The sequence below is a fragment of the Lacerta agilis genome, chromosome 3 (assembly GCF_009819535.1).
Source record: "Lacerta agilis isolate rLacAgi1 chromosome 3, rLacAgi1.pri, whole genome shotgun sequence".
NCBI lineage: Eukaryota > Metazoa > Chordata > Lepidosauria > Squamata > Lacertidae > Lacerta > Lacerta agilis.
The window spans coordinates 26,567,593-26,581,900 of NC_046314.1; the positions used below are offsets into that span (position 1 = coordinate 26,567,593).

The 14,308-nt window shown below is 41.3% G+C and overlaps 1 protein-coding gene across 6 annotated transcripts in view; it reads left to right on the forward strand.

The window, feature by feature from the left end:
* Positions 1 to 14,308, forward strand: part of ASAP2 (ArfGAP with SH3 domain, ankyrin repeat and PH domain 2) — a 92,533-nt gene that overhangs the window by 12,234 nt on the left and 65,991 nt on the right. Inside the window, exon 1 of one of the 6 annotated variants that reach the window (XM_033143074.1) lies at positions 8,365 to 8,383. The exons of the other annotated variants lie outside the window; for them this stretch is intronic. The gene's annotated coding sequence lies outside the window, so the exon portion shown is untranslated. Of the gene's footprint in view, positions 1 to 8,364; positions 8,384 to 14,308 lie in introns of those variants that run through there. 6 annotated transcript variants of the gene reach the window in all.

Consider the following 14,308-nt stretch of genomic DNA (forward strand, 5'->3'; position numbering starts at 1 on the left):
TTCACAATTTTGCTGTGTTCATATTTTACTTCATTTCGTTCCATGGGGTGTGGAAGATGCCTGTTGTACCTAATACAACTAAAAGCAGAATTTCCACTCTCTTTGTATTTGTGTAGAATCAGCTTCCTCCAGAATGGAAGAGAATGATCTGGCAGCAGAGGTAGTCGGCTCCTATCTCCTCTCCAGCAAGAGTAATTTGTTTTAGTCGGTTTAGTGCAATACTCAACCTTGTTTCACAAGTCCATAATCCCTGGTCTTCCATCTGTTTTTCATTTTAAAAAAGTATTCCTTTGATCTGACACAGAAGTAGAAAATTAAGAGAAAATTTTGTAGGGTACTGCTCCCAGCCCTCCAGTCTTCAAACACTTCCACATAGAAGAAGCATGTATTTCTTTTTTACCTGCAACCACTGAATAATGTTCTAATTGCATGTGTATTAAATTTGTATCTGCTCTGCCCTCAATCATATATAAACTGTGTGAGTGTGTTGCCAGATTCTAAATAGGAAAAGGAGGGCATGGATGAAGATAGAATCCTCCCTCTGCTTGGGATATGTCTCCTTGCAGTTTGACTGAGGTTCTGCCCGCCCTCCCGTAACAAAAATCCTGCCTACGCCCATGGGAAGGAGTTCTCTGCTACACTCTTCACCTCTGCAACCTTTTCTCTTAATATTTGACTCCGTCTGTATTTTGTGCGTGATCGGGGCAGTTTGTGCATCAATATGCTGTTACTCCGTGTATATAATGGCTGTGTGGAGAGAAGAGTGGGATAACACACATCTTGGTCCTATTCCTACCTTTTGCAAGTTCAGTGAAAGTGTGAATGGGGCTTAGGTGCCTATGCACTTGGCTTCTGCAGGATAGTTGTGAACCATGGCTGCGCACCGTGTCCCTAATCACGTGGAGGAGCCTAGGTATGTGCAGCTGTATGCACGTTAGATTAAGGTTACCAGACGTCCCCGTTTCCCGGGGACAGTCCCCGGATTTACAAATCGGTCCCCTATCATTTCCACTATTATTCCAACTGAAGTTGAAAAGTATCCCCGGCTTCATTGAAAAAAATCTGGTAACCTTACTTTAGATCCCCTTTCACACTGTTGGAGGGAGGACAGCTAGCACCAATCCCACAGTCCCTCTCTATGCATTCAGCTTATGTATGGAGGGAACCAGTAAACAGTGCTTAAGACTTCAGTGCTAGATAGACTTATTTGGAAACATGTATGGACAATCAAACACATTTCAGGTCAAGGTATAAATGCATTAATTATTTCTAGGAACATGTTCCTTGCACTTTTACTTCCATTTAGGCATTGATTTCTGAAACTGAAGATGGGCGACCTTACCGGGTAATTTCTGTTTCGCCCATGAGAATCCAAGGAAGGGCTTTGTCTCATACTTTCCTTTTGATTTCCTTTCTGTATGCTAGTGCATGGCATCTTTTTCAGAAGCAATGCATTACAGTAGTTTCCAAGTACTGCCTGAATTATTATTACATTTTATAAACTGTATACGGTCAAAATTATCAGCTGCAGGATAGATTCAAGTAAAATAGTTTATTGGAAATACTGTGTTTGCCGAACTTAAGAAGTGTTCTGAGAATGTCCTCTGGAAGCCCGCACTGTTATAAGTTGCTGATAGTGCTGCAGCCTGTGAAGAGGATGATACTCAAAAGAGGTGCGAAGGGGATCCTCCAACATGACCTTGTTTGGGATCAGGATCCATTTAAACTTATTTAATTAATTAAATTTATACTTCAACCTTCCTCCCAGAGTTGGCCAGGGCCCTGAATTATGCACATACCTGTACTCACTTATGCTGCAACATTGCCATCTCTTTCAGTTATTGGTCCCGGTTTTAACCCAGTGGCACCTTTAGTTAAAATTAAAATGGTCTCATGTAGCCCGTTTGGGGATGATTTCTGACTAAGACACTGAAGAGAGCCATGCCCAGTTGGAATAGGAAGAGCCTCGGTAGACAGTCAAGAGCTAGAAGGGATCATTGGACATCACAGTTTGGGAGAATGCGTGGAGTTCTTTTGCATAAGACTCTGTAATCTGCAAATATTAAACATTGCCAGCAACCTCATAAAGATGAGACTAACTCCACAATTAGAAAATATATGCACAATCCCTCCCAAATTTTGAAGGTACGATGGGACAGAAATTCATAGTGACTTCTGCGTACACTGTAGCCAATGGTTTATCCTGAACCAAAACAATATAGGAATGTGTGTTAGTCCTTTTGGCCCAGATGGCATTGAATCAGGCCATCGCTTTGTATACTGTTTGCTTCTTATACAGTATCGGGCAAAGTGAGCTGGCCTCAGAGCATTCAGCATCGTTGGATCATTTATAAGAGAAATTTAGATGAAAAGGTATTAGTCTATGACAGGTGTGCTTAGACCAATGTCTGGTTTATATTTCTGTATCACTTAAAAACAAACAAACACCTTACGAATTAGTTATTTAAGAATCAGTTTATAATATGCACAAGTGGGTCTGCTAAATTCCCAGGTTTAATCCCTGTCATCTTCAGGTAGAGCTCCCGTCTGAAGCCCTGAAGAGTTTCTGCCAATGTAAATACTTAGACAGAAGGGCCAGTGGCCTAACTTGGCACAAGGAAGCTTCCTTTGCTGTCTAGTTTGATTCCACTTAGCATGCTTGCCAACTGTTGCAGGAAGGGTGGAACTGTTGCTGTGTTTGAGTTTACGTCTTATGCTGGAGACTGGCATTTATTTTATGGAAGCTCAAATGAATCCGATACAGCGAACATTCTTGTGGCTATAAATGTTGGTAGAATGAGTGGTGTGTGTGGCTGTCTTGTTGAAAGTATCATCTCCTGTTTTCTCCAGTGGATTTTCCAGAACCCGAAAGTTTGCTTTCAGCATTGTTCCTGATTTCGGTGCATTCGGAGGCTGTTATTCCTTGAGAGGAAGCAAAGGAAACGGTTCCCAAAGGAAGCAAGATGACTGATAGGTGCTGCCTCTGAGGATGAATTGGTATGAAGTGGTGACTTCTGGTCCTCTTTGGGAACATGTGCAATGCAAGGGGTAATCAATGTGGGTTGCCAGATGTTTTGGACTGGAAGCTGCCTCATCCCCAGCTAGGGTGGCCGTTCATCTGTGTTGCTCACAGATGCAAGAAAGTCTTCTTCCCGTGGTTTTCAAACAAGTTACAAGCCTGGGAAACTTGTCATGGAGCAAGGGGAAGTTGTGAAGTAATGCACCCCACACTTGTAAATAAACAAAGGAATCAAACAAGCAAAGACTTTACCATGGTTTTTTGAATGCAGTTTTGAATTGTATTCTATAGCGAACACTGCATTTACCCCCTTTTTGTACAATTAGAATTGACTTTCTGCATAATCAAAGAGAATGACCTGGTCACAAAAGTTGTCAGCTCATATCTCCTCTCCAGCAAGGACTCTTTGGAGAAAGCCGTGTGCTTTAAATTTGCAAAGTTTGCTAGGAGAGTGGGATTGACTCTTAGACCACTCCGAGAATTGCAGCTCTCTGAGGTGAATAGGGGCCTCTTAGCAACTCTCAGCACCCTTAACAAACTCCAGCTCCCAGAATTCCTTGAAGGAAGCCGTGACTGTTTAAAGTGGCATGATACTGCTTCAAATGTGGATGTGAGGCCATAGCCTTTCTCATTGATTCTGGACCAGAAGCGAGTCCACCTGTAGTCTAGCTAAAGAATGAAGAGCAGTAGGGCCAGTCCACACTACCTTGGTAGACTTTGCTCACGTCTGAGATACGTCATAAAGCATGCTGCCTCCAGGATTCCTTGCATATCTTTTCTGGTCCTGCAGATTAGGTAGCATTCTGTGAGATGCATCTACTCATTTAGATTATGAAATATAATACCGAACTTGGTCAGACACAAATTATGAATATGGACTGCTTAATGCTGCTTGTTCTGCAGCACACTTGTATCATTTTTTCCCTTAGGACTGTGGTACATTAATTCATAGAATCATAGAATTGTTGAGTTGGAAGGGACTCTGAGGGTCATCTAGTGCAATCCCCTGCAATGCAGGAATCTCAACTAGATCATACATGACAGATGACCAACCATTCAGACTCTGCTTAAAAAGCCTCCAAAGAAGGAGAGTCCACCACCTCTTGTGGGAGTCTGCTCCACTGTCGAACAGCTCTTACTGTCTAAAAACTCTTCCTGATGTTTAGTTGGAAACTCCTTTATTGTTTCTTGGATCCATAGGTTTGGGTTCTATGTTCCAGAGCAGGAGAAAGCAAGCTTGCTCTTATTTCCCATGTGATAGCTGTTTAGATATTTGAAAATGGCTATTGTATCTCCTCTTAAAGGTAAAGGGACCTCTGACCATGAAGGTCCAGTTGTGTCCGACTCTGGGGTTGCGGCGCTTATCTCGCTCTATAGGCTGAGGGAGCCGGCGTTTGTCCGCAGACAGCTTCCGGGTCATGTGGCGAGCATGACTAAGCCGCTTCTGGCGAACCACAGCAGCACACGCAAACGCCGTTTACCCATAGCTGTCAAGTTCTCCCTTATTTTAAGGGAAATTCCATTATGCCAAATAGGCTTCCTCATGAGAAATAGTAAAACTTGACAGCTATGCGTTTACCTTCCTGCTGGAGTGGTCCCTATTTATCTACTTGCACTTTGACATGCTTTCAAACTGCTAGGTGGGCAGGAGCTGGGACCGAGCAACGGGAGCTCACCCCGTGGCAGGGACTGGAACCGCCAACCTTCTGATCAGCAAGCCCTACACTCTGTGGTTTAACCCACAGCGCCACCTGGGTCCCTGTATCTCCTCTTAGTCTCTTCTAATAAGGCTAGTGCCATTGATATAAGTATTCTTGACTTGAGAAGTGCCTAGCGCCAATGCTGCTATGAGCATGCAATCAATCACCAGTAATTCCACACCCAAACATTGAGTCATACACTAAATAAGAAAAGTGTCTTACACGTGTGTTATATTCCATCCCCAATCACAGTAAGCCCCCTGTTTTTTGCTTGTTTGGTCTGTCACAATTTGTACGCTTGCAAGCAATAAATACAATGTTTTAGTAGTCAAAAGTGAGTAAGCCTGTTAACCTTGCTTTTACCCTTTTATCTCAGAGTAGCAGTGAAGTGGGGTGAGACTTTCATATCTTAATCTTAGAACCGTACCAGGTTTCAGAGGTCATTGCTAGCAGGCAGAAGAGAGCAGGAAGCCAGGGAAATATGAAGGCGGTAGATTGATGACTAGAAAGAATCTATGTGGACAAGCTATTGATGAATTTGTCTCAGGTGCTTAAGGCTGTTTTCATTAAAACTTTGCTCACAAAGCCAGCAGTGTGTAGTCAGAAGCATGCTGCGGTTGATTTATATTTGTTTGTATAGAGAACGTCAGCACTGATTGGTGAGAGGCTGCCCAAAGATTGGTGACTTTAACTCCACGGCGTTTCTCCCGTCCTACATTTGAGGCCTTTAACCGTTTTGATTAGGTGGTTGAGCTCCTTCTTTGACCCCACACATTGGCCTGGTTCTTAGGGTCGCCGTAGGTCTGGAATTTCCTTTACACACACAAAAAAATGGCAATCCTAGGTTCATATACCGCATTAAAAGATACAGTAGTTAGAAACAACATGAAAATGCAGCACGGTGGTGCGTACTGGTGAAAAGCTCTTGGCTTTCTGCTTGTGGATAGTTTGGGGAAAACAAGCCATGAGCCTGTCATGGCGTGCCAGACTTTTGACTTGTTTCCTGGCAGTGCAACATGGAGTTTAACGTGATGTGTGAACTGGGCCATGGTTTCAGACCACATGTGATCATGCCTCTGGAGTTGCCTGTATCTTTGGTTTGCACACTAAATGGATAAATGATACTATCTCTTATCTAAATTTGAAGTGGTGCTCTGGTTTGAGCCTCAGCTCTTCTTATCAGACAAACGGAGAATGACTCATATTGTTGTGGCTGATCAAGTAACAGTCGTGGGGTGGGAATCACCTAATTGCTTTTAACTAGCAAGCTGCTGCTTTAACGATAAGGGTAGGGGAAAGGTTTAGGGATGGGTAAGACTGATAACAATGGCTCTCTGCAACCTCAGTTGCAGCGACGCAAATGTTATGTGGTACTGTTCACATGATGGCACATCATGTGCAATATATTCCATAACAGTATAAATTGCCACAATTTATTAGAATTTTCTCAGCTCGGTTACTGTGGCCTTCATTTTTGAGGCAGCATAGCAGGGCCTAGAGTTGGAATTTTAAGGGAAGGGGAGGCTAAGGGTGTATTGAGGAGGGCATTGTGACTCATTGTGAAATAACAAAAGTCTAAATAGGTCTGACGCAAGTTACTTAATTGATTAATTCATTTTGACTTAGATTTTAAGTGCTAGGTGCCACAGAGTTCATCTAGGCTAGAAATAGGGAACCTATGGCCTTCCAATGTTGTGGGACAACAGCTTCCACCAATGCTTACGATTGGCCATGCTTGTCAGGGCTGATGAGAGGGCTACAAGGTTCCCCTCATCCCTGATCCAGACCCTTGATCCTAAATGGATTTTTAAAAATTCTAAGTGGATTCTGAAAGGAGGTCTTTATCACAGTTGGTATTGGGTTTGAATTGATTTTATGTATGTGCTGTTGCTATTTTAAACTATTTTTTAAAATAAAAAAAAAGTTTTATAATATGTAACTGTTTTAGATATGTTTTTGTTATATTGGAAAAAAGGCTTTGGGGTGCCTCATGGGAAGTGATTTATAAACGAGATAGATAAATAAAAATAATTGTGATAACCACAATGATAGATTCTGGTGCAACCAGTGATACTGTGAAAGAGGCCCTTGAAGTTCTACCACTGTGAGAAACTCGTTTTTCTTGGAATATCTATGCCAGGGGCCAGCAAACTTTTTCAGCAGGGGGACGATACACTGTCCCTCAGACTTTGACGTGCTTTCAAACTGCTAGGTGGGCAGGAGCAGGGACAGAACAACGGGAGCTCACCTCGCTGTGGGGATTCAAACCACCGACCTTCTGATCGGCAAGTTTAACCCACAGCGCCACCCACGTCCAATGTAGAAGAATGGACTGCTATAATTCCCCAGAGAGATTCTTGCCAGATTCAGAGAGTTTTGTCTAGCATGATGGCATCTTGCAGGGGGCAGGTGGAGCTTCCTTAGACTCTGCCTGCTGTTAGAGAAGTTTATGTTATGCTTTGTGTGGGGCAAGGCTTAGTATTAGTGAGATGACATTGACCAGATTTCCCATTTGAAAGCAAATAATGGGGGAAATTTTCCAAGATGCATGTTGACTTGTCCTTTTGGGCTGCAAATAGTTTAAGGTTGCAACCCTAACCCCACTTACCTGGGAATAAACCATATTGAATTCAGCAAAACTTACCTCTGAGTAGACAAAGCTAGGATTTCAGTGTTACTCAGTAATTGGTATTGACTAAAAACATAAAATGAACAATTTGAACCTTGACTGGGTTTGGTTTTTTTAATATATATAAATCAATGGATAGGACAAGTAACAATGCAAATCTAGTAAAGTGGTACCTTGGTTCTCAAACTTAATCCGTTCCAGAAGTCTGTTCCAAAACCAAAGTGTTCCAAAACCAAGGCACACTTTCCCATAGAAAGTAATGAAAAATGGATTAATCCGTTCCAGACACAACCCCTAAAACAGCAATTTAACATGAATTTTACTGTCTAACAAGACCATTGATCCATAAAATGAGAGCAATGAACAATGTACTACAGTCACACAATCAATCAATCAATCAGTAGCTGAACTGGGTTCCACACAGTCACAAAAACAAAACAAAAACAGCCACAAAAACAAAAATGCAAAATAAATAGCTAAAGCAGACAGACCTCAGCGTAACACTCAAAACAGAAGCGTAACACTCAAAACGGAGCACTTTCGGCTCTGAAAAAAGTTTGCAAACTGGAACACTTACTTCTGGATTTGCAGTGTTTGAGTACCAAGGTGTTTGAGAACCAAGGTACCACTGTATTGGTTTTACTGATGTTGTTTCATGTATGTCAATGGTGCATCTTGGGGAGCAGTGGGAGTACATGACAGTGGCCATATAAGGAAGCTCCTATCCAGAGTTTGATATCTTTAGTTTATCTACATATAAATATTGTCAATTTCATGTTATCCTTACTATTTATGGCAGTTCAGTGAAACCTCTCATGTTTCTACTCTGCTAGGATGAATTCAAGTTATAATTTTAAATAAAAAAATTAACTTTCCTCTGTCCCCTCTTCCGTGCTATGTAGCTTTCAGTGCGCTAAAATCCTTCGTTGGGTTTTTTAAAGTTCAGTACCTGGATATGGTTCTTGAAGAGGACAAGGGAGATTCTTTGTGCAGTGAAGAAACCATGTGATGATATGCTTGACTGATGCACACTAGGTAATTGTCAACCTGGGTGCAGCAAATGTTTTATAGTGCCCGCAAGTGTTGTTAACATTGTTCTTAGAGAGAAATGCTTTATTTGCTGAACATTAAGCTCGAGCATGTTTCTGCGCTGCTTATCTGTGCACTGGGGACCTTTGAAGAACTTAATTTCCATGTATTCCTATGCAAACGGGCCTGATCCGCAAACCTTCCTGGCTGTTGTGTAAATTGGAATGCAATTACTAATCAGCAGGGTTTTGCAGTTCTCTGAATTTTTCAATGTAGTTCTCCGTTAAAAAAAAACCCAAACACATTTTTAAAATTGCTTATTTATGGGTAAAATATATTTATAAATGTGTATGTACATTGAGATAAAATACGTATTTCAAATGCCTGTCGTGATGACTCACAAGCTGGGGGCTTTGCTGTGCATGGTGGAGGACTCAGAAGAGGTAAAGGTAGCTTCACTGGGCAGAAGCCAAGAAGGAAGACTCAGTCCTGCCTCCATCCTCTGACTCAGAGATCTGTCTCCTACAGTAGTCTTATTTCCCCAGCCTTGCAGAAGTCAGAAGACTGCTAAATAAGGCAAGGGCCCTTTAGCCACCCAACCAGTTCCTCCAGTGAAGTGCAGCCTACAGCACTCATCCTTATCTGCCCACATGAGGCCCCAGTTGGCTCTAGCTCCCCGCTGCAACTTCTTGTAGCTACCTTAGAAGGGGAGAACTTCAGGAGCTGTCCAAGGTCTGGTCTGCAGTCTGCTTTGACCCTACATGTGAGCTTTGTGACCTGGTGTGGAAGGTGGCATGGAGAACTGCTGAGAGGAAGAGGGTATTGGCAAAAATTATCTATTGTCAGATCCTCCACTGGATGAAAGCCTCCCATCAGTGCCAGGACACTGCTCTTAACTTTATGCTTACTACTTCTGAGTTCGAGTTTCAGAGTCTTTGCACTTGGAATACCCGGCTCAATGGATCACTTAAAATATCTTCTCGATGTGTGCTGGAGCTGAGGTTGCTGTGGAGACTATAACTTCTAATTATGGCTAATTAACCAGAACTGCTTACAGGAGCACCCTCAACCTGAAATCTAGTCACTTAATTGGCAGCTAAAAATAAATCGCTACACCTGCTTGTGCCAATCTGTATAACTAATGGTTATTTTCTGGGTTTGTTTGAAGTGCCTCACAGATATAAAAACCAGGATGTGCAACACAAGTTGGTTATGTTGGTGGTTGTAAAAATTGTATCAAATGAACGCTGTAAAGAAATGGAACAATATTGTGACTCATTGTAATGGTCTTTCTGTCTGGCATGTAACTTAGACATGTCTGGGTGTAGATTGAGTGTTAGCAGGGGAGGTAAAGGCTCAGGACAATTTTCCTTCTGAGTAAGGGTGGTGCTCAATGCTTGTCCTAGTAATGTAGCTTCGTTATTTTCATTGTGTCTTCTCTGAGTAGGACTGAGTTGAATACAACCCTGGGGGTGGGATTCAACTAATTAGACCTGCTAACAGAAGCCTGTACAAGGACTTCCACTAATGCAATGAAGTTTCCTTCCTTCTGCCCCGTGGACCCCCCAAATTTGCTTGGGGGGTGGCGGGAGAGCACACAGAATAGCACCCAGTGGGAGGAGAATAGGGGTTGTCTTGCTTGGCAAGCTGAAAAACTTGCACTGATTGACATGCACTATGGTGGGTTCCTCCCTAGGAGTGGCATTCAAGTAAGTTGTATTCAAAGTAGACTTAGTGAAATTGATGAACATGACTACTTTAGGCCCGTTAACTTTAGTGGGTGGTGCTCTGAATAAAAGCTGGTTGAATGTGTTTCTAAAAGGGACACTCTTAAGATCTGATACATTTCTATATTTCTTATAAAATAAAACCTGGGTAATTCAAATGTTTGGCAGTATTAAAAGGTTTACTCACCAACTGAAATAGGAAGAAATTGAGGAATGCGTCTTCGATATGAATGGACACTCTCCACTGCCATATCTTTATTAATCTTAAAAAGGTAAAGGTAAAGGACCCCTGGGGTTGCGGTGCTCATCTCACTTTACTTGCCATGGGAGCTGACGTTTGTCTGCAGACGGTTTTTCCGGGTCATGTGGCCAGCATGACTAAGCCACTTCTGGCGAACCAGAGCAGCGCACGGAAACACTGTTTACCTTCCCGCCAGAGTGGTACCTATTTATCTACTTGCACTTTGATATGCTTTTGAACTGCTAGTTTGGCAGGAGCTGGGACCGAACAACGGGAGCTCACCCCGTCGTGGGGATTCGAACTGCCGACCTTCTGATCGGCAAGCCCAAAGCCCAGTGGTTTACACCACAGCATCACCCTTATTAATCTTAATCAGGTGTTAAATGAAACTTTAAACTGTTATGAGCATGCTCAGTAGCATCCCAGATGCACAGAACCCTGGAACATACAGTTTCTAGATTACTTTATATTCATACTAAGGAGTCAGGTGCTCCAAAAAGTGCCAGTTTCCAGGGCCCATTTCTTTGGAATGCTGCCTTTACAGCTCTCAAGGAATCACAGTGTGTGTGGGCGGGGGAAATGGACATTTCTCAGAAAGGCCTCTGGTGATAATTCCATGTCCACATCTCTGAGGAAATGGGAATGGAAGTGAGTTGAAGAAGGGTGCATAGGCTTGTGAGCTTCCAATGGTTGAGATGAATCCTTCAGAATCTGTCATTTTCCGATTGCTGTCGTCAGGTGTTCCACAGGGTCCAGATTTTGGAATTTGGCTTGGGAAGGAGGGAAATGTGTGGTGTTTGCTGAGACCAATGCCAAGCCAAGCCAAGGAAGTTAACATTGTTTTTTATTTTTTATTTTTTTATAAGATTTTATTATTTTCTATTAAGACAAAAGGAAAACATAACATACAACAACATTAACCATACAGAAATACAATACATAAACACAGCACAAAACACAATCAAACAATTACAATAAAAAGAAACATATACCAACCTTTAAACTAACACTTATCCTCTTACTTTTCTTGTTACTATCTTCTCTGTTTTGGGGGACTTCCCCCATTCCCTCCACTGTCTTCAAAGTCATATATATCTTCTAGGTAGCTTTGTATCTTATTCTATTCACATTTGCTTAATTTTTAATGTGCTTTACTTTACTTAATCATATCTTAACTTAAACACCAAATCTTAGCATATTTTCTAACAATTAAATCTTTCACACAAAAATATCTTACTAACAATTTTATCTAACATATACCTACTGAAGCCGCTGTTCTATTTAATTCTGCTCAAATATTCAATTTTACTGATTTAACTAGATAGTCTTTGAATTTCTTTCAGTCCCGTGACACCTTCTCCTCCCTCTGGTCCCGGATTCTGGCAGTCAGTTCTGCGAGTTCCATATATTCCATCATCTTCATCTGCCATTCTTCCACCGTTGGTATCTCTTCGCCTTTCCATGTTCTTGCCAATAAGATTCTAGCTGCTGTTGTGGCATACATAAAAAACACTCTATCCTGACTGGGTATCTCTTCATTAGTTATGCTCAGAAGAAATGCCTCTGGTTTCTTACAAAAGGTAACCTTCATTACCTTCTTGAGTTCGTTATAAATCTTATCCCAGAAAGCATTTACCGCTGGGCACAACCACCACATATGAAAAAAGGTACCTTTCGCATGTTTACATTTCCAACATACATCTGACATTTTGGTATTCATCCTAGCTATCTTAACTGGTGTCAAATACCATCTGTAAACCATTTTCATTATATTTTCTCTTAAACTATGACAAGCAGTGAATTTAATACCTTTTTGCCACAATCCCTCCCAGTCATCCATCATAATATTATGTCCCACATCTTTCGCCCAATCTATCATTGACGATTTAACCAATTCATCTTTCGTATGCCACTCTAGCAAAAGATTATACATTTTGGAAAGGTTTTTAAAGTTCGATTCTATCAGTTCTGTTTCCAGTTTTGATTTTTCTACTTGAAAACCAACTTTTCTGTCCATTTTGAATGTTTCATATACCTGATGGTAATGCAGCCAGTCGGGGACCTGACTTTTCACTTGATCATAACTTTTTAGCTTGAAAGAGTCCCCTTCCTGCTGCAATATGTCCATATATCTTAACCAGTTTGCAGACATGTTCGGTCTCTTATAGGCTTTGGCCTCCACTGGAGAGATCCATCTAGGGGTCTTTCTCTCTAACAAGTCTTTGTATCTAATCCAGACCTGGTACAAGGATTTTCTAACTATATGAGACTTAAAAGTTCTGTGGATCTTAACCTTGTCATACCAAAGGTATGCATGCCAGCCGAACACATTATCATATCCTTCCAAGTCCAATACATCAACGTTCTCTAGTTTAAACCAATCCTTTAGCCAGCAAAAGGCCGCTGCTTCAAAGTAAAGTCTTAAGTCCGGCAGGGCAAAGCCTCCTCTCTCTTTAGAGTCTGTTAGAATCTTGAACTTGATTCTTGGCTTTTTGCCCTGCCATATAAACCTTGATAAGTCCTTTTGCCATTTCTTAAAACAATCCAGTTTGTCCAAAATAGGTATGGCTTGGAATAAAAACAGCATCCTTGGTAGGACATTCATTTTTATCGCGGCAATTCTTCCCATTAACGACAATTTCAATCTTGTCCATATCTCCATGTCTTTCTTTATTTCCATCCACAGTTTTTCGTAGTTGTCCTTGTATAGGTTCAAATTCTTGGTTGTGAGATTGATACCTAGATATTTTACTGTTTTGACAAAATTGAGGCCAGTGCCTTCCTGTATTCTTTGAATTTGTTCTGCATTCAAATTTTTTCCTAAAACTTTGGTTTTCTGCTTGCTTAATTTGAAACCAGCTACAAGTCCAAATTGTTCAATTATTTCCAAAGCTCTGGGGACACTGCTTTCCGGTTCCTGCAGGGATAACATCAGATCGTCTGCGAAGGCGCGTAATTTGTATTCCTTCTCTCCCACACGAATTCCTTTTATCTGTTTGTCCTTTCGTATCATATTTAGGAGGACTTCCAGGACCGTAATAAAAAGTAAAGGGGAGATAGGGCACCCTTGTCTTGTTCCCTTTTCAACTTCAAACTCGTCCGATATCACACTGTTTACTATTACTTTAGCTTTTTGTTCTGTGTAAATGGCCTTAATGCCATTCAAGAATTTTTCACCAACTCCCATCCTTTCCAAATTCTTTTTCATAAATGTCCAAGAAACTTTATCAAATGCTTTCTCTGCATCAACAAACAGTAGTGCCGCATCTGTGTTTATGTTTCTCTCCAGTTTTTCTAAAATGTCCACAATAATTCTCGTATTGTTACTAATTTGTCTTCCTGGCAGGAAACCTGCTTGATCTCTATGTATATAGTCTTTCAACACTCTTTTTAACCTTGTAGCCAATACATTTGCAAAAATTTTATAGTCCACATTCAAAAGGGATATTGGGCGATAGTTTTTCATTTGAGTCTTATCAGTATCTGGTTTTGGAATCAGTGTGATAAAGGCTTCCTTCCACGTCTCTGGTGCCCTATCTCCTTCTAGTATTTTGTTGCAAATTTCTCTTAGCGGCTGCGATAGCCAGTCTTTCAATGTCTTATAATATTTTGCTGTTAATCCATCCGGTCCTGGAGCCTTCCCTAATTGCATGTTGTTTATTGCATCTTCTATCTCCTGTGTCGATATTGGGTGGTTGAGAGTAACTAATTTTTCCTCTGGGACTTTTTGCAATCCGTTCTTTTCCAGAAATCGGTCTATTTCTGCTTCATCTATCTTCTCCTCCTTGTACAGTTGCTTGTAGAATCTTTGAAAACACCATCTGATTTCCTCCGGTTTCTCCACATTTTTTCCATTTACTACCAAAGTATTGATGACATTTGCCTTTTGTCTTTTCTTCAATTGCCAAGCTAGTAGTTTTCCACACTTATTAGCCGATTCAAATGTTCTTTGTTTCATCATTT